This window comes from Loxodonta africana, chromosome 10 (assembly GCF_030014295.1).
Source record: "Loxodonta africana isolate mLoxAfr1 chromosome 10, mLoxAfr1.hap2, whole genome shotgun sequence".
In the NCBI taxonomy this organism is placed as follows: Eukaryota; Metazoa; Chordata; class Mammalia; order Proboscidea; family Elephantidae; genus Loxodonta; species Loxodonta africana.
In genome coordinates this window covers 17,268,414-17,287,456 of record NC_087351.1, presented here as the reverse complement: position 1 = coordinate 17,287,456, position 19,043 = coordinate 17,268,414, and the positions used below count along the sequence as shown (strand labels likewise).

General features: G+C 44.4%; 1 protein-coding gene across 4 annotated transcripts in view; it reads right to left on the bottom strand.

Moving 5' to 3' along the window:
- Positions 1-19,043, bottom strand: part of RASGRP1 (RAS guanyl releasing protein 1) — a 79,314-nt gene that overhangs the window by 40,958 nt on the left and 19,313 nt on the right. The window lies entirely within an intron of this gene.

Sequence of the window (19,043 nt, the reverse complement as noted above, 5' to 3'; positions counted from 1 at the left end):
AAGGAGGAAGGCTGTAGGCAAAAACATTACATTTGGAGGTTATTTATGGATTACAAGTATCCATGATGACTTGACTCAAAGAGCATGCTTAGCTAGGTTTTGCAAATCCCACCTGGTGTCAAATAATAAGATGCATTCTATACACTGGCATGGGGTATACAGATCCCCCCTGAAGTGGTTTTCAAAATCTTTTCAACATTAATGGCATGAAGTGCCAGGGGCTGTGCTGGTTACTCCATGCCAGATCTCGTCTCTGTTCTTCTAGACTCACATAGGCTGCATCACCCAGGCTCCCTTGCTAGCTGGCTTTCAGCTGGGTTCAGCCATTGGGAAGCACCAGCAAGAGAAGGGAGGAGAGAGAGGTCTGGAGAGTTCTTTCTCACTCCCTCTCTGCTTTGGCACCATGTTCTTGATAGTAGCTATATGCTTTTTTGATGAATAATCACAGTGGTTGGCCCCTCTTCCATGGCACCAGCTCTCACTGGACTCTAGTAACTATTCACCCCCTTCGACCCTCTGGGTGGTAATGACTCGGGCTGCTGAGAGCCGCTGGGTGCAACATCTTATCATCCCATTTTTATCTCTAAGTAGTCCCTTCATTAAAGTGTCTTCATTTAAACAGTGAATTCTGTCTCCTGGTGGGACCTTGAATGATTCAGGAGAATAGTATCAAAAGAAAGAATACATTAGAATTGGTTTGTCATATGTATAGCTCTTTAAAATACATTATACAAAAGGGTTTATCATTTTTATTCTTTTCTGAGTGTACCAAACGGTAAATGAAGGACATAGTACGTTTGGGCTTGGGTTAGATGTCCTGGCTCATGCTCACCTGATGACCTAAAATCATACTTCATTGAGAAAATATAAGCAAACTGACAGCATCAACTCACCTTCCCATCACCAAATCCACCAACTCACCCACATTCCATTACCCTTCTCCCTGCCGTGCCCTGTCACCATGGAAGGCCTTTCAGAGGCTAATGCTTCCACCGTGGTCTGGGTCTGCTCCTTTCCCAGGGATGCCGACCCCGCATTTATCCACTTTCCGTCTTGCAATATTAACTTCTCTCTCTCTTTTTCTTTCTCTACTGGTTTGCTTCTGTTGGCATTTAAATGTGCTCTAGTAGGGCCTACTTTATCATGCTTGGTAAACTAGAGGGTCAGCGAAAAAGAAGACGCCCCTCGACAAGATGGACGGACACAGTGGCTGCAACAATGGGCTCCAACGTAATGATTGTGAGGATGCCACAGGACCGGGCAGTGTTCTGTTCTGTTGTACGTAGGGTCAATACGAGTCAGAACCAACTCGACGGTACCTAACAACAACAACATAGCCCACTTAAAACAAAATTAAAGAGAAACTCTCATTCCCTCTAGCTATCTCTTTATTTCTCTGTTCCCCTTTTCAGTAAAATCTCACTGTCATCACTTTTCTACTTACTATTCGCTTTTCAGTCATCCTGTTTTGACCCGTCTCCAGTATTCTACTACATCTTTGATTTTCAAGGTCTCCAACCAGCTCTAAATTGCCAAATCCAAGAGTTAATTCCCTGTCCTCATCTTCCCTCATGACTCAGTGGCACTCAACCCAAGTTCTGTCTCTCTCGTTCCTGAATACTCTCTTCTCTTGGCTCCCGTAGCCCCACACTCTCTCAGCTTCTCAGGCTTTTTTTTCTGTCTTCTCTTCCTCTGTGAAGATTTTAAATGCCAGTGTGCTCCGGGGCTTAGTCCTCGTCCTGCTTCTTTTTCAAACATTCTCTCCCTTGGTGAACTCATCTAGTCCTTTGGCTAAAATACCACCTAGATGCTGATCACTGCCAAGCTTATAGTTTCAGCCTACCCAGCAGCTTACTTAGCATATTCACTTAGATGTCTAAGTGGCATTTCAAACTTCAGTTATTGAAACAAAACTCTTGATCTCTCCTTCCTCCCACCCCCAACCTATCCCTCTCCATGCTTCCCCATTTTAGGAAATGGCACCACCAACCATCCTCTCGGTTACCAAAGCTAAACTCTCATTTTCCCTCACATCCAATCCATCAGCAAGTCTTGATTCTATTTCCAAAATCTCTTGCACACCTGCCCATTTCTTCCCATCTCAGCCAGCATCCTAGTTGTAGCTGGCACGGTGATGTAGTGACCTAATTGATCTCTCTGCTTCACTCCTGTTCTCTTACAACCCATTCTCCACACAGTAGCCAGGAGTAAGCCGCTAAAACCCGTAAATCAGGTCATGTGTTTAATATACTTATTCCTGAACACTTTTGTGAAACTCTGGTGAAAAACAGGGGAATCTGTGAAATATCTTGGTAGGTTATGCATTAGAATTTTCATATAAGTTATGGACACAGCCCTAGGCTTATTCAGTACGGACAGGATCTAGGACTTGCCACCTCAACATTCCTTTGTGGCTGGCTAGCATCTCTCCATGGGTGGTCATATCTGAGGAAAAGGGGCTTGGAAATATCCTGGCTGAGATCAAGTCATTTATGGAAGAATTCAAGGACCTAAACGGGTTTACTATGGAGAAGAAAAGACTCAGGAGAGACGCTGAAATTGTCTCAAATATTTGAAGTGTTATTTGAAGGTTTAGACTTGTTCTTCAGGGCCACAAAGGCAGAACCAGAGCCAATGGATGAAAGAAGCTACCAAAACAAAAAAACAAAAAAACAATTCTGACTCATAGTGACTCTATAGGACGGAGTAGAACTGCCGACATTTTGGTTAGAGGCTGAGTTCGTAACCACTGCACCATAATTGGGCTTAACTTGTGGCAGAAAATTCTAACCAGTACAATGGCCCAACAATGGAAGCATTCTCATCACAGAGGCATTCAAAAGGAGGCTGGAGAGGCTTGAACTGATATTTAATAATCATTATTGTAATTGGTATAGCAGCTATTGTTTATTAAAGTCCCACTAAATACCAGGGGCTATGCTAAGCACTTTAACAATGTTATTTCTACCTCTCACAACAACCCTGCAATGTTGATATTGTTCACAATTTACAGCTGAGGAAATGAAATCTCAGCAAGATTAGGGAATTCACTCTAGGTCAAAGAGACAGTGAGTGAAGAGCTAGGATCTGGCCTCGCATCCGTTTGATTCCAGAACCCCTGCTCTTTCCACTACACCTGGCTGCAGGCTGCATGACCACTTATCAGGACGGGGGATTCAAGTATTAAGTGGGGGGTAATATCAACGAGCTTGAAGATCTCTTCCGGTTCCTAGGGCTACAAATCTAAGAGATGCCGCTGGGATATCAGGGAGCCAGTGCATATTTGGCAGAATAGCTTTTGTCCTCTGATAATTCCTGAAAACGTTTGTAAGCTTTGGTTGATCGATATTGCTCATTAAAGTTGCCTTTAAGCTAAGAACCCAGGGTGCCGCGCCAAGGTTCACAGTCATATTCACACTTCACTTTTACCTAGCACCCTTTCTTCCACAGGGTTTCAGTGCCTTTCCCACACTGTGGCTTGTTAATACTCACATAGTCTCTGTAGGGGTGAGGGCTGGCAAATGGTTAAGGCCGGGAGGGATGACTCATTCAGCAAGGGGAGGCAAAGAAGGGGTGAGGGAATGAGCAGAGAGAAACGCTCCATTGCTACATCGAGGTCCAGAACTCCATTTCCTCTCCCTTCCGTGTTCTTCAACAACAGAATGCCTTGATGTACCTCACCCTCACCAACATCTCTCCCCTACACAACCCTCCACCTCTCCACCGCCTCATCGGGGATGCAGACCCTGTCTGCCTTCATCTTACAGAGTGTGCGCTTATTCCTTCCAAGGGGAAGAGCTTCCCTTTTAAAGTTATATTTTCAAAATGGGTGGTCAAGGGGACAATACCGTCTAGACTGCTGGATTTTATTTTGATATTGTGATATAATTGCTGTAAGTGGATTTGAATATTTCAATGAATAATTTCATCTTGTTTGCATCTTTAGGTTTTTAAAAATGTAGGGTGTCTTGTTAAAAATTCTAATAAATACATAAAATGTGCAATGCAAAATAAAACATGCATATTTTTCCATTTCCATCTGGCTCTCTTTGCACTTCAGGGAAAGTCTTCTTTAACAGGTTGAAACCTCAGTGAAGTACAAAATGTCAATCTCACATACTCTAGCACTTGACCTGGGGAGTAAGGAATGCTGCTAGAGAAGTGCACTAGTTAAAGACCCACCCAACCTGTGGACCATTTGTTCCACAGCATAAACAGAAAAGCCATGTGGCTTCTGGACAGTCACTTATCTCGGAGCCAACCACCCATTTCCCACCATTAGACTCAGAATCTCAGAGTGGAAACGACTGTAGACATCTTTTGCCCCAACCTTCTATTCAGTTCATCACAGTAAGTGGCTGTCTAGTCTCTCTGTACGCCCCCAGGAGAGGGTGCAGCTCCTTCACTACTCTACACAGCAACTTTTCATTCTACTTTAGTTAAAAAAAAAAAAAATTGCAGAATTAACAAGTATCGATGGTTAATTTACTCTGTACAAGGCACTGTTGTTATTGTTCCCGTTGCCGTCAAGTCAATTCCGACTCCTAGTGACCCTACAGGACAAAGTAGAACTGCCCGATAGGGTTTCCAAGGAGCAGTTGCTAATTCAAGCTGCTGACCTTTTGGTTAGCAGCCGAGTTCTTAACCACTGTGCCACCAGGGCTCCATTGTTATTGTTAGGTGCCATCAAGTTGATTTTTGATTCATAGCAACACAAAGTGACAGAGTAAAACTGCCCCATAGGGTTTTCTGGGCTGTAATCTTCTCAGGGGAAACCCTGGTGGTGTAGTGCTTAAGTGCTACGGCTGCTAATCAAGAGGTTGGCAGTTCGAATCCTCCAGGAGCTCCTTGGAAACTCTATGGGACAGTTCTACTCCATCCTATACAGTTGCTATGAGCTGGAATCGACTCGACGATAGTGGGGCATTTTTTTTTTTTTTAAATCTTCGCAGGAGCAGATGGTCAAATGTTTTCTCCTACAGAGCCACTGGGTGGGTTCGAACCACCAACCTTTCAGTTAGCACATGAGCACTTAACTGTTGAGACACCAGGATCCCTTACAAGGCACTGTACTGGGGACCAAAGGATATGAAGAAAGCCTTTGTCACCAAGGAGCTTGCAATGTACTTGGGAAATAAGACACACATTCGAAATACCGAATAACATCAGACAGTAAAGTTAGGGGCAAAACCCATAGAGACTACACTGAATGAGGGTAAATTCAGAGAAGGAAGGATACTCTCCAGGTGGGCTGAGGAAGGATCTCAGATTATCTGTGGTAAGGTGACCCAGAACTGCAAGATTCAAGAAGTCATCTGGTCCAGCTTCTGCCTCTAAACTGGCCTGTAAATTCTTTTCTTCCTTCCCTTGGCTAAGCCTTAAGTGAGGCGCCTGCCTCTGAGAGTAATGAACTGCTCCTAGCGATCAGGATCCTGGGAGAGCAAGCTCAGAAGGGCTGCGTTCCAGGCCCTGCTTTTTGCTGACAGGAGTTGGGGGCGATTCTCCTGAGAGGTGAAGCCTTCTCTAGGGGATGAAATGGAAACGATCCACTGCATAATGGACAGGAAACATGAAAACAAGTTTCCAACACCAGAGAGAAACTCCAGAACCGTCTTTTCTTCCCCTTTGTTTTGGTTTCCATGGAAATCTGTTGATGTGTGAAAGGATTTTCAATGTACCAAAGGCAGAATGTCAGAAACTGTGTATGGAGGGCAGGCAAGCTGTCAGCATTGGGGACACGACATGAAATCACAGGTGTGTTGCAACCAGGGGCCAGAAAATGGTAATGGGAAAGCTAGGATCAGAAAAGTATGGCGGGCAACATGACCGACACAATTAATGTCACTGAACTGTACGTGTGAAGATTGGAAATGGCAACTGTTTCCTCACATATGTATTTAGCACAATAAAAAAAAAAAAAAATCTATGGGGGTAGAGTTGGATCTACAGCCCACTGCAGGGCTAAAGCTGCTAATGGAGGTCAATATTTCCAGAAAGAAAGATAAACTGGATCCAAGCAGAACCTGACAAATACACACACAGAATTTTGAATGGATAAAATGCAATAAATAAGACCTACCTGACAGCAAGACCAAATTACTAGACTCAAATCCTGTTTGGAGAATGTACAAAATTTAGTGAGCTGAAAGTAAGTCCACTCGTTTTTTGTTTGTTTCGTTTTTGTGTTAACAGTTGCAGCTGGAGTGGGAAGTGCACGTGAAGAAAGGAGGTGAACTCTCATACATGGTCTGAACTCTCATAGCTTGTTCCACCTGAGCAGCTACAACATGTAACCAGCGCCAACTGATCTTTTTCATCTCCAGCTCCTCAGGCCTGGAGGAGAACCACCAGGATAAAGCAAGTGATTGGCTCGGGATCAGGTTGCATATTGCAGGCAAGTTGGAGAATCAGGTTGCTGCCGGTGGGGTGCTGGTAAGAGTTGAACAGCCAGCTCTCCAGGAGGAGTGTGGGGAGGACCCTAATGCATAGTGTTTGCAGATTGCCGTGGTGTAAATACTCCCACTGCAGCCAATTTCAAGCTGCCAATGTGGAGGCGCACGCAGAGCTGGGGAGACAGGCTTGCTGTCAGCTCAGGTGCAGGCCATCTCATCAGCAGACCTAGGGTGGAAAGAGTTGCTGCTCTCTCAGGTCCCTGTTGTGGTCTCTCCTAGCTGGTCTGTGCAGCCTCCTTGCTCCCTGGGTGCTCCTGAACCCACTGTGCTCCTTACCTCACTCCTCATCTCAGGCCCATTAAGCAGAGATTTATCAAATCCGGGAATAGGGCTGCTGGTCAGTGTCGCTTCTTCCTTGGCTGCCACCCAACCTTTAGGGGGTGATGATGATGGTGCAATACCAAGGCCAAGGGCACACAGAAGGAAAAAAGCTGGCTACGGTTTGATCTAACTAGGCCTCCCTCCGCTCCTAGCCCAGAGAGAACAAGTACAACCTGTGCTTCCTCTCGCCAGTAGGATAGGTCCTTCTGTGCTCAGGGGGAGGAGCCCCAAGAAAGGTGGAGCAGGAAGGAAGGATAGAACTTTCAAGCTGTGAGGCATCTAGATGCACACACGCACGCGCACAAACGTGCATACAACGTGTACACGCACACACACAAACCATGCCTGAAACAGGTCAGCGGCTGCAGAACCACACTATTCTAGTGAAATAAAAACACCTGGTAACACTTTAAGAGGCCCAGGTGGTGCAGTGATTAAGCACTCCCCTGCTAACCAGAAGGCTGGCAGTTTAAACCCTCCAGCTGCTCTGCAGAAGAAAGATGCGGCAGTCTGCTCCCGTGAAGATCACAGCCTTGGAAACCCTGTGTGGCAGTTCTACTCTGTCCTACAGGGTCTCTATGAACTGGAACTGCATTTGGTTTTGTTTTTACAGCACTTTATGATCAATGAACAGCTTCACTTGTGTTGAACTCTGTGTGGTAGCAGGGGCTCCAGGCTCTATTTTAAGGATAAGGAGCCCAGGGCCAGAGCCTTGGCCACGGTCATGGGGATGGTAAATGGGGGCAAGCGGATGGGAGTGGGCAGCCGGCCGCCAGCCCAGGGCTCTTTCCTTGGTGCCTGCCTCCATCTTCTTGGTGTCTCCTCAGGGATTAGGTTAGTGGGGTTAAGACAAGTTATATTGGGAAGGGTGCTAACTTCTGGCCATCCATGCTGCAAGACTAACCCCTTACCCATGCTCCTACTCTGCACATCTCTTTCTCCCTAAGAAGTCTACACTCATATGGACCAACCTAGCTCTTCTCAGTACCTATGCCGCCCAATCGATTTCGACTCGTGGCAACCCCAAGTGTGCAGAGTACAACTGTGCTCCAGGGGGGTTTCAATGGCTGATTTTTCAAAAGCAGATCACCAGGCTTTTCTTCCGAGGCAACTCTTTCTTCCAAGGTGAACTCCAACCCAGCGTTGTACATACTCTAAAAATCCCCCTGGAGAGCCCAACCCTTAAACCCACTGCTCTTCTTGACATCGACACAACATACTACTAGCACAATCTAGCTAGAACAACTAGGACCCAGAGAGCCCATGAGTCTCTCTGGTGAAAGTGCCAACCCCCTAGGGGTTCCCCGCCCCCCAAAGGCCCACTTCCCTCCTGCAGTAGAAATACTCTCTACTCCCCCAGCCAGATGAGATGGCAGCAGAGACGCTGCTCCCTAGGCACCAGCTTTTCTTCTGAAGCGTGAAGTCCTATGCAAAGAGTGACCTAGATTCTTTCGGATAAGTGACTACAATCTATAAATGCCTAACCAAGCGCACGAACCGCCTAAAGTGAAAAACAGCTTTTAGCTGCCTTTTCTCTGCTGAGCAAGACAGCCCGCCTTCCTCGGGGATGGCTGCCCCAATCTGGACCTAGCACTTTTGAAGAATCAGGGGTCTCAGGTGTCGAGAGGGAAGCTGTCCTCTCTGATTCTGCAAATTGGACATTATTCTGTGGGTGGGGGAGGGGGTGAGGCTGTGAACTAAAAGACAAGTGGAGAGAGGAGGCATAAGAAGTCCTGGGACACTCAGTGGCCTACTCCACCAGAACTCTAAGAGTTTTTCTTGAAGGAAGTGCCAGGAGAGCACCCCAGATGGCTGTTTCTCCCAGGGATCATCAAACTCCCTGGGATCAATTGAATTGTCTGGCTGGGTAGTCGTGGTGCCATTTAATTCTTTGGTGAGCTGCCCTTCCACGCTGCCTACTTGGTTCACAACAGTGACAATTCACATTGGAGACCCGCAGGAATGTGCCTGGCAGGGAGATGAGTGGGGTGGCCGGTCCCAGCTTCCCAGAGGAACACAGAGAGCTGCGCAGATGGCTGGGAGGGGACCTGCAAAGGGGGAGCTGACCCAAATAAAAAGCAACAAACACAAAACGGGTTAGGAAATCTCAAGTGGCACACTTAACTTGCTCTCTGGAGCATGCTCCTATCTCTTAAATCTTGTCCTTTTTGCATATTTTTAAACAGGTCAATTAGGTTCTTTTTTTTGCATCTTTTTAACAGGCCAAATAGGTCCTTTTTTGCATATTTTTAACAGGCCAAATAGGTCCTAAGAAGCAACTTGGGGAATTTCCCAAATAATCACAGAGCGAAATAATATAAGGCCTATCAGAATTACCACAAACTCAGCCTTCTTCAGAAGTTTTTTTTCTGTTTGTGACTCGATCCTATCAGATCTCCAAACCTGGTTAACCTCATTCCAGGGCGTGAAAGGATTGTAAAGATTGGTGTGTGTTGACAGGAAATATCAACATACTGAGTCCAGTCTCAGCACAAAGCATGCTCGGCCTCACAAACACTGGCCTTTCCTTTGCTTAGAGTTCTCCTCAACGAAAAGTCCTGTACAAGAAACATCACATCACCATGTATGGCAAAAGTAATCAAGCGAGGTCTTTTATAGTAAGATAGAAATTACTCTGCATGTCTCCCTTCCCCTTCTTTGGTTGTGGTGAGGATTAGATTACATTTGATTAAACATATGAAAATGCTCAGTAAACTTAAAGCACTATAAATAACAGTGACAAATTGTTCTTCTTTCCCTTGCTGGATTTGGAACATGATTTTGTGCTTTTCCCTTTGCAAATTGACTACTAAAAGGCTAGACTTCAACTCCTGTTAAGTCTTTGGCTATTCCAGACTGGGAATGTGAATTTTCATGAAAAGCTTAACAATAACCGCAACCAAAAGAGTGGCTGTCCGATGTGGTTTGTCACACCATCTGGGCCAATGAGATTGGATTTGGTTTTTCCCTGTGCATGCCTTGCTCCCTGGCAGGGTCCGTTGGTGGCCTTCTACGGTTTCTTCTGATCTTAGGCTTTACTGTACCCTCTCCTCAGACAGTCAAGACAGAAGATTTTCTTAAGAGTTTACGGAGGTGCTAGAGAGCAAATCAGCAGGCGGGCCCGGAGAATGACTCTGGAAGAGAGAACTGCACAGGTGAGGGAGGAATCTCTTACTGTCTGAAGGGAAGGAGAAAGGGTTTGGTTTTAACAACCCTATGGGATGAGTATTATTATTTTCATTATTTTATGGGTGAGGAAATAGACTAAGGCAGTGTGACCTGAGAAAAGTCACACATCTGATGACTAGTGTTGCCACTTCAGTTCTGGTGTTTTAACTCAAACCCTGCCCTTTCTGCCCACCCCAGTGCCTCTTGCCCTGAGAGTGGTGAAGAAAAAAGGCACGCTTCAGCGTTTGAGGGCTTCTAGAGTGATCCCGCACACTAAATGAGAAAACTACTAACAATAATCCCCATCACATATTGAGCACCTACTACATGCCAGATACTGGCTCGGCCGTATTGCACTCATTCTCCCTCATTTTTACTAAAACTCGGCATGGTAGATGTTTTCTCCATCACGAAAGCAGAAACAGGCTCAAGAAAGGTGAAATAATTTGTCAATGGTCCCACAGCTAAGGGGCTACAAATTATTCTGGCTATTTTATCACTCTGATTCCATGGTTATTTTACAACTCATACTTATGATAGTCCTATTAAGGGAGGATCATTCAAGGTCAAGGGTTGGGTCTAAACCAAACCAAACCCATTGCCATTCAAGTCAATTCTGATTCATAGGGACCCTATAGGATAGAGTAGAACTACCCCCATAGGGTTTCCAAGGAGCAGCTGGTGGATTTGAACTGCTGACCTTTTGGTCAGTAGCCAAGATCTTAACCACTGTGCCACCAGGGCTCCAAGGGCTGAGTCTACTTCTTTTCAATTCCCTACAGTCTTTAGTGCCCTACTGTATATACTACATGAGGCCATTTTGTTAAATTACAGTATATAAGATCAGACACTGATACCAGTACACCCAAAACACTACCTTTGGGCACTCACTAGGAGGGAAGAGTTAAAGGCCTTTGGAAGGGAGAAGTGGAGAAAGATCTGTATCCCTAGGAGCTGGAGACGTGAGGGGATGCAAGAAGGTGAGAATGGGGAAATTGACATAGCTTTTAAGAAAAAAGGGTAAAAAGCACAGATAAACAATAAGGACAAGGAAAGAACTAAGATTTATACTCCCCGCCCCCGCCCCCCGCCGCCTGCCACTCTATATTAATGTGTCTGGCATTTACTTCCATTTACACATCTGGGCAGAGCAGCTCTTAACATACAAGGACAAAAACATGAGTTTGAGGTCACGGGGTATCTTTAAGGATTCTACATTTTAAGCTCATTGTGCAACAGACCAAGGTGTCCCCAAGTGAGAAAAGCTTAGGCTAAAGTTCAAAAAGCCTTCCTAGAAATATTTGGATTCAATTTTCCAAAACTTACTGAAAAATGGGTATTTTCCAGAACTGAAAAGGTAAGAAACCATGTTTGAAGCAGCTAATATTCTGACTTTCTATGGCCCTAGTAGGCTGACTCCAAGGTTTCTCAAAGTTTGTTGTGTCCTGTTCAACTCATCAACAGCTCCTTGGTTTGCTTAGGGAGTCTTCTCTGGGCAGAACGGTACATGAGGTGACACTAAGGGCAGGACAACTAACCCCACACATGTGCACCAGAAACACCAATAACAACCCTGACTTTCACTTGCATAACACTTCAGATACACATCCACATGCATTATCTCAACTGAGCAACCCAGCTGCCTTGTGAGCTGGGTAGAGACCACATCCATCTTATAGACGGAAGGCACAATGACAGGACTGATATTCAGAATGTCCACCTGTTCTGATTGGTGGGTGCCTTTACCAGTTACTAAATATTTTTGAACATCACCCCTGGATAAATAACTAGCCCATAGATCATACTACCAACACGTGGCAGAGCTAGAGTTCCAGCCCTGGAGCTCCTTATCACAAGTTTAAAGAGCACTATGATAGATACTGTGGGGTTGCAGAGAGAACCATAATACCACGAGCTTCAAGAAGCTACAGTCTATGATATGGTACAGAATACAGTGACGGCCTCGAGGCAGGGCCACACGGAACACTAAGGCAGTGCAGAGGAGGGGGAAGGCCAGATCTGACTAGAAGAAACGGTTAAACCTTCATGAAGAGGATGGCATTTGGGGTGGGCCTTGATGAAGGGGTCAGATTTTGCCAGACTAAGATGAAGAAAAGGGTATTTTGAGTAGCAGGGAGAAACAGTTTCAGGGTTTGGAGATGACTTAAAAGTATATTCAGGACAGATTGAGAAGTCCAGTTTGGTTGAATTAGAAAGCATCTGTAGGCAGAGGGAACCAACTCGATGGTAAAGAGTTTGGTTTTGGTATTGCAGGTAGAGGAGTCCCCAGGTGGCATAAGCAGTTAAGCGCTCAGCTTCTAACCAAAAGGCTGGCGGTTCAAAACTACCCAGAGGAGCTGGCAATTTGCTACTGAAAGGTCAGAGCCATGAAAACTCAATGGATCAGCTCCGCTCTGCACACACTGGGTTGCCACGAATCGGAACTGACTTGACATTAACTGATTTTCTTTTTGGAGGTACAGGGAGGCCCTTGGTGGTGGAAACAATTAATGCACTTGGCTGCTAACTGAAAGACTGGAGGTTTAAGTCTAATCAGAGGTGCCTCAGAAGGAAGGCCTGGCATGCTTCCAAAAAATCTGCCACTGAAAGCCCTACAGAGGGAGCACAGTTCTACTCTGACACACATAAGGTTGCCGTCAGAATTGATTCAGTGGCAACTGTTTGTTTTTTATAGGTAGAGAGACGTGTGGAAATGTCGATCAGGGTCCTGGAGTGGGGGACCTCGCATGCTAAATTGAAGAGTTGCCCTTATTCTGATCTTTTGGTTAAAACTCTGCAAAAGCAGGTGCTCCACAGAGACAGGACAGCTGCGCCCTTTTACCTGGCCTACTGTTAAAACTGCCAAGTTGCTGTGCCATACAGCCTGGGCCCTAAGGGCTTTTTTTCAAGGTGAATCATTTCCAAAGAACCTTGGACTTCATTTTAATTCAGTTTCTACTTGTGTCCCTTTCCCTGACCAAACAGCCCTTGCAGAGACACAACTGCCAAATGAAGACTAGAGTGTGCGTGCATGTGTATGGGTGTGTGTACATGCAGGCACGCTTGTTGCCACACTGAGGGGATACTGGGGCCTGCAGCTAGGGTAAAGTCGAGCTGACACCAACGATTGGTTCTGTCTGAAATCCACTAATTCTGTTGTTATTTAGGAAGTGCAGTTAGTTGCCATTAGTATTTTTTCTTCTCTTGGTTTACCAGCATTAACATCTTAGCCCTCAATTCCCTTCTTAGTCCATATTCTTTCCTGCCTCCTTTAGAAGGTGAGGAACCATAGTGGAAGTACATCCGTGGTTTTGGGGGAGCAGCAGCTGTAGGGCCTCTCAGATCGGCCATGGGGATGCTGGATCATTCACTTTTGGAACAAATTCAGATCCCCCAAACACATAAGAAGTCAGCAAGAATGGGGCTTAAGATCGGCAAGTCTTTGGCTTCACCTGCTTGGTTAAGGGTTTTATCACAGTGGGATAAATATTGTTATTTCATCTTCTGTCTCTCATTAGAATTAGCCAATACACCCATGCTTGACCACTATGCAAGTGATTTAAGTAAACCTATAACCCTGTAGCTGGTCAAGATAGGTCTAGGGTGGACTGTAAACTAGGTGAGGACTTCAATGATTCCCCCACTTCCTGTGTTTTTATTCCTTTACCTCCCATCTGTCAGCACTCTAAACCACCTGGTTATATATGGAAACCACAGGAAAGGTCTACGTATAGGAAGGTGTTAGAGACTTAGTTCAGTATTCTTCAAATTATATTTGCATAACAGCAGTCATTCTGAAGGAGGTAACACAATGCAAAGAAATATTCACAACAGGTGAAATTCGGGGCTTTAGTTGGGGAACACTGTTTTTCCTTTTTCCAAGTGTGGAGGACTTACTGACAATACCCTACAGGATCCTACTCACTCTTTGGAGAGTTTCCGAGGAAGACTCAGTGGTGGTGCCTCTTAGAATGAATATGTGTCGGCTTATCCAGAAGCAAATGACTATGTTAAACCTGAATGACTTTTCCAGACCTTCTGGGCAGCTTACAAACCTCATCTCTAACTGGATCATGATATCCAGGAATGGGGCACAGAATCTGTATTTTTAAAAAAGCTCTCTGGAGTTCCTGGGTGCAAAGGGTTAACACACTAGGCTGCTAATAGAAAGGTTGGAGGTTCAAGTTCATCTAGAGGCACCTCTGAAAAAAGGCCTGGTGATCTACTTCCGAAAAATCAGTCATTGAAAACCCTATGGAGCACAGTTCTCTTCTAACACATACAAGGTCTCTAGCAATCAGAATTGGCTCAATGCCAACTGATTTTTTAAAAGCTCTCCAGGGAGCAGATGATCAGTTAAGTTTTATTCGGCCAATTTAGACCAATCTGCTTCTCTAACCTGCCCCAGCAGACAGCCACTGTTCTTTTTTTCTTTTTTTTTTGTAATTGTGCTTTGAGTGAAAGTTTACAATTCAAGTCAGTCTCTCATACAAAAACTTATACACACATTGGTATATGACCCTAGTTGCTCTCCCTACAATGTGACAGCATACTCCTTCTCTCCACCCTGTATTTCCTGTGTACAATCCCCTCCTGTCCCCCTCTGGCTTCTCATCTCCCCTCCAGACAGGAGCTGTCCGCATAGTCTCATGTGTCTACTTGAGCGAAGAAGCTCACTCCTCACCACTATCATTTTCTGTCTTATAGTCCAGTCCAATCTTTATCTGAAGAGTTGGCTTCCGGAATGGTTTTAGTTTTAGGCTAACAGAGAGTCCAGGGGCCATGACGTCTGGGGTTCCTACAGTCTCAGTCTGACCATTAAGTCTGGTCTTTTTACTAGAATTTGAAGTCTGCATCCCACTTTTCTCGTGCTCCTTCTGGTATTCTCTATTGTGTTCCCTGTCAGGGCAGTCATTGGTGGTGGGTGCTGCTCACAAGCTTTTAAGACCCAAGGTGCTACTCATCAAAGTAGAATGTAGAACATTTTCTTTACAAACTATGTTATGCCACTTGAGCTAGATGTCTGCTGGGATCATGGTCCCACAGCCCAGTAATTCGGTCCCTCGTGGAGTTTGGATGTGTCAATGACAAACTCAGAAACAGAAAAGAATTCTTATTTTTCTCCAGCAATAACTTATTAACCAACTTTTACTGATCATCCACAAAGGCTTTTAGTGATTAAAAAGACAACTGAATATTCATCAAACCTTTGGAATAGGGGTTTTTTTTCAAGTCCGGAATTAATAAAAGATTAAAGTGAAGCAAAGACACATTAAACTATACAAAACTTAAAAATTTCTATACATCAAAATCCCCAAACCAAGATAAAAATGGAAATGAGGACAGGGAAAAATAAGAACGGGGAAAAATGCTAGTACGAAGTGATAACATCCATATGCCTACAAGGAAGACCCGTTAAATTGACTATTATTCAAATTTATGCACCAACCCCTAAGGCCAAAGACGAAGAAATTGAAGATTTCTTCTGCAGTCTGAAGTTGATCAAACATGCAATCGAAATGCATTGATAATTGCTGGTGATTGGAATGAGAAAGGTGGAAATGAAGAAGGATCGAGAGTTGCAAAGTATGGCCTTGGTGATAGAAATAATGCTGGAGATCGAATGATAGAATTTTGCAAGACCAACGACTTCTTCATCGCAAATACCTTTTTTCACCAACAGAAACATCGACTATACACACCGACCTCACCAGATGGAATACACAGAATCAAATCGAGTACATCTGTGGGAAGAGATGATGGAAAACCTCCATATCATCAGTCAGAACGAGGCCAGGGGCTGACTGTGGAACACACCATCAATTGCTCATATGCAAGCTCAAGTGGAAACTGAAGAAAATTAGAGCAAGTCTGTGAGAGCCAAAACACGACCTTGCATATATCCCACCTGAATTTATAGACCATCTCAAGAATAGATTTGACATGTTGAATACTAATGACTGAAGACCAGAGAGTTGTGGAATGACATCAAGGACATCATACATGAAGAAAGCAAGAGGTCACCGAAAAGACAGGAAAGAAAAAAAGACCAAGATGGATGTCAGAGGAGACGCTGAAACTTGCTCTTGAATGTTGAACAGCTAAAGCAAAAGGAAGAAATGATAAAGTAAAAGAACTGAATAGATTTCAAAGGGCAGCTCGAGAAAACAGGGTAAAGTTTTATAATGACATGTGCAAAAAGCTGGAGATAGAAAACCAAAAGGGAAGAGCACACTTGGTATTTCTCAAGCTGAAAGAACTGAAGAAAAAATTCAAGCCTCGAGTTGCAATGGTGAAGGATTCTATGGGGAAAATATTAAACGATGTAGGAAGCATCAAAAGAAGATGGAAGGAATACACACAGTCATTATACCAAAAAGAATTAGTTGATGTTCAACCATTTCGAAAGGCAGCATATGATCAGGAACCGATGGTGCTGAGGGAAGAAGTCCAAGCTGCTCTGAAGGCGTTGGTGAAGAACAAGCCTTCAGGAATTGACGGGAGTATCAGTTGAGATGTTTCAACAAATGGATGCAGTGCTCACTCGTCTGTGCCAAGAAATTTGGAAGATAACTACCTGGCATATTTATGCCTATTCCCAAGAAAAATGATCCAACCAAATGCAGAAATTATCGAACAATATCATTAATATCACATGTAAGTAAAATTCTGCTGAAGATCACTCAAAAGCAGCGGCAGCAGTGTATCAACAGGGAACTGCCAGAAATTCAGGCCGGATTCAGAAGAGGACGTGGACCCGGGGATGTCACTGCTGATGTCAGATGGGTCCTGGCTGAAAGCAGGGAACACCAGAAGGATGTTTACCTGTGTGTTATTGACTATGAAAGGCATTCGACTGTGTGGATCATAACAAACTATGGACAACATTACGAAGAATGGGAATTCCAGAACACTTAATTGTGCTCATGAGGAACCTTTACATAGATCAAGAGGCAGCTGTTCAGACAGAACAAAAGGATACTGAGTGGTTTAAAGTCAGGAGAGGTGTGTGTCAGGGTTGTATCCTTTCACCATATCTATTCAATCTGTATGCTGAGCAAATAATCTGAGAAGCTGGACTCTATAAAGAAGAACGGGGCATCAGGATTGGAGGAAGATTCATTTACAACCTGCATTATGCAGATGACGCAATCTTACTTACTGAAAGCAAAGAGGACCTGAAGCACTTACTGATAAAGATCAAAGACCACAGCCTTCAGTACGGATTATACTGCAACATAAAGAAAACAACAATCCTCACAACTGGACCAATAAGCTACATCATGATAAACAGAGAAAAGTTTGAAGCCGTCAAGGATTTCACTGTAGTTCAATCTACAATCAACAGCCATGGAAGCAGCAGTCAGGAAATTAAAAGACACATTGCATTGGGCAAATCTGCTGCAAAAGGCCTCTTTAAAGCGTTGAAAAGCGAAGATGTCACCTTGAAGACTAAGGTGCACCTGACCCAAGCCATGGTATTTTCAATCCCATCATATGCATATGAAAACTGGACAGTGAATAAGGAAGACTAAAGAAGAACTGACACCTTTGAATTGTGGTGTTGGCGAAGAACATCTAATATATTATGGGCTGCCAAAAGAACGAACAACTCTGTCTTGGAAGAAATACAACCAGAACGCTCCTTAGAAGCAAGAATGGTGAAACTGCGTCTTACATACTTTGGATATGTTGTCAGGAGAGATCAGTCCCTGGAGAAGGGCATCATGCTTGGTAAAGTACAGGGTCAGCGGAAAAGAGGAAGACCCTCAACAAGATGGACTGACACGGTGGCTGCAGCAATGAGCTCAGGCATAATGATTGTAAGGATGGCGCAGAACAGGGCAGTGTTTCGTTCAGTGGTACACAGGGTTGCTATGAGTAGGAGCTGACTCCATGGCACATAACAACAACAGATGAAAGAAACAAAGCAATAGCAAAGACTTATTACTTTCTTTTAATTAAAAAAAAACCAGTTGCCATCGAGTCGACTCCGACTCATGGCGACCTCATGTGTTTCAGAGTAGAACTGCGCTTCATAGGGTTTTCAATGGCTGATTTTTTAGAAGTAGATCACCAGACCTCTGTTCTGAGGTGCCTCTGGGTGGACTTGAATCTCTAACCTTTCAGTTAGCAGCTGAGCACTTAACCATTTGCACCATCCAGGGACATCTAATTAGGTGATAAAAAATAAAACTTCCAGTTTTTAGGTTCCCTTCCCATCTTAACACCTTGCTGTATGAGCACCATGTGTAACTGGGAGGCAGAGTGCTGGTAAATGTTTAACAACTGGCTCTCCGGGGGTGGGGTTGAGGAGGAAGCCCTGACAAGTAGCATCTGTGATTTCCATGGTACGAATACTCCCACCGCAGGCAATGTCAAACTACTAGCGTGACTTCACTGACATGGTGCTGGGACATGCACAGCAGCACATTATGACATAGTGTTTACACCATACAGATACAATAGACATGAATAACCTCAAGAGCACAGATGATAGTAAAATGTGGTAATATGTTAGGAAGTGATGAGTTTTGAGTAGGTCTTTGTTTTTAAATATAATTTAATGATGCGCTTATATTATTTAATTTTTGATGGCTGTGTTTAACAGCCAGCTTGCAAAATTCTGGAAAATTTTAACAATCTGCTTTCGTGAGCTGGCATGAACCAGTCGAGCACACCACTGCCGGGAGAAAATGAAACTTTCTTTTTATGAAGAAAGAAAACAAGACATAAATCCACATCGCCCTGTCTTTAGCACAGGCAAATAATTTTTGTCTTCTGGTCCAGCGCCTCTTACCCTCAGGACTGACTACATAATTTGTAGGACGCAGCACAAAATGGAAATGTGGGATGCCTTGTTCGAAAGTATTAAGAATTTCAAGACAGCAACAGCAGAGCATTAAACCAGGCGCAAAGCTCTGCGTGTACACACAGGTTGCACGCCCATGAAGCTGGCCCAGCTTAACGCTTGTTCTTTCCCTATTCTTTTCCTCCCAACGACTCTAGGGCAACCCCAAACGCATTAAAACCCATTGCTATCAAGTCAATTCTGACTCATAGTGACTATATAGGACACAGTAGAACTGCCCCCGTAGGGTT